This window comes from Myotis davidii, unplaced genomic scaffold (genome assembly GCF_000327345.1).
Source record: "Myotis davidii unplaced genomic scaffold, ASM32734v1 scaffold670, whole genome shotgun sequence".
NCBI lineage: Eukaryota > Metazoa > Chordata > Mammalia > Chiroptera > Vespertilionidae > Myotis > Myotis davidii.
In genome coordinates, this window is record NW_006281984.1 from 19,666 (window position 1) to 20,531 (window position 866).

The 866-nt window shown below is 42.0% G+C and overlaps 1 protein-coding gene across 1 annotated transcript in view; it reads right to left on the reverse strand.

The window, feature by feature from the left end:
- Positions 1-866, reverse strand: part of LOC102759406 (dehydrogenase/reductase SDR family member on chromosome X) — a 21,425-nt gene that overhangs the window by 19,551 nt on the left and 1,008 nt on the right. The window lies entirely within an intron of this gene.

Below are 866 nucleotides of genomic sequence, written 5' to 3' on the forward strand. Positions count from 1 at the left end.
GGGGGCCAGTGACCTTGAACAAGAACAAGAAATCATTCTCAGATGTTCCCTTACATGTTGTCCTAAGCCAAAGGCCACCATGTAGCAGCTCATCAACATTAGGAAGTCTAACCAGACTTCTGGGAAAAACCTTCTCTATATAATATATATATACATATATACACATACATATATATATATATATACTTATGTGTATATGAACCTAGTAGGACTAGCCTAACGCACTCGAAAATGTCTTCAACTCCCGCTGGTATTGAACTAAAACGCAGCCATAGCTTGGCCGATGGGGACCAGGTGGGTCATGGGTTCGATTTCCGGCCAACGGCACCTGCCTGGGAACCCTGCACCCCCCTGGTCGGGGCACATGTGGGGGGCAACCCATGCATGTGTTTCTCTCATGTCGGAAATTTCTCTCTCTCTCTCTCTCTCTCTCTCTCTCTCTCTCTCCCTCCCGTCCTTCCGTTCTATCTGAAATCACAATGGAAATAAAAAAAATATCTTCTGGTGAAGATTAACAAAAAAGAAAAAAAAACAAGAAGACTTTGACCCAAAACTAGAAGCCAAATCTGAACTGATATCTGATGGAGTTAAAGTATTGATTAGATCAGCGGTTCTCAACCTTCCTGAGGCCGCGACCCTTGAATACAGCTCCTCATGCTGTGGGGACCCCCGACCATAACATTATTCTCGTTGCTACGTCATCACTATATCTATAGCATCTATATCTATGTCTATATCTATATCTATATAATCTATATCTATATCTATATCATCTATATCTATATCATCTATATCTATATCTATATAGATACCAGGCCTGTGGCCTAAGTTCCTCCCGTAATGACCACTGGGGGGCAGAATTTCAA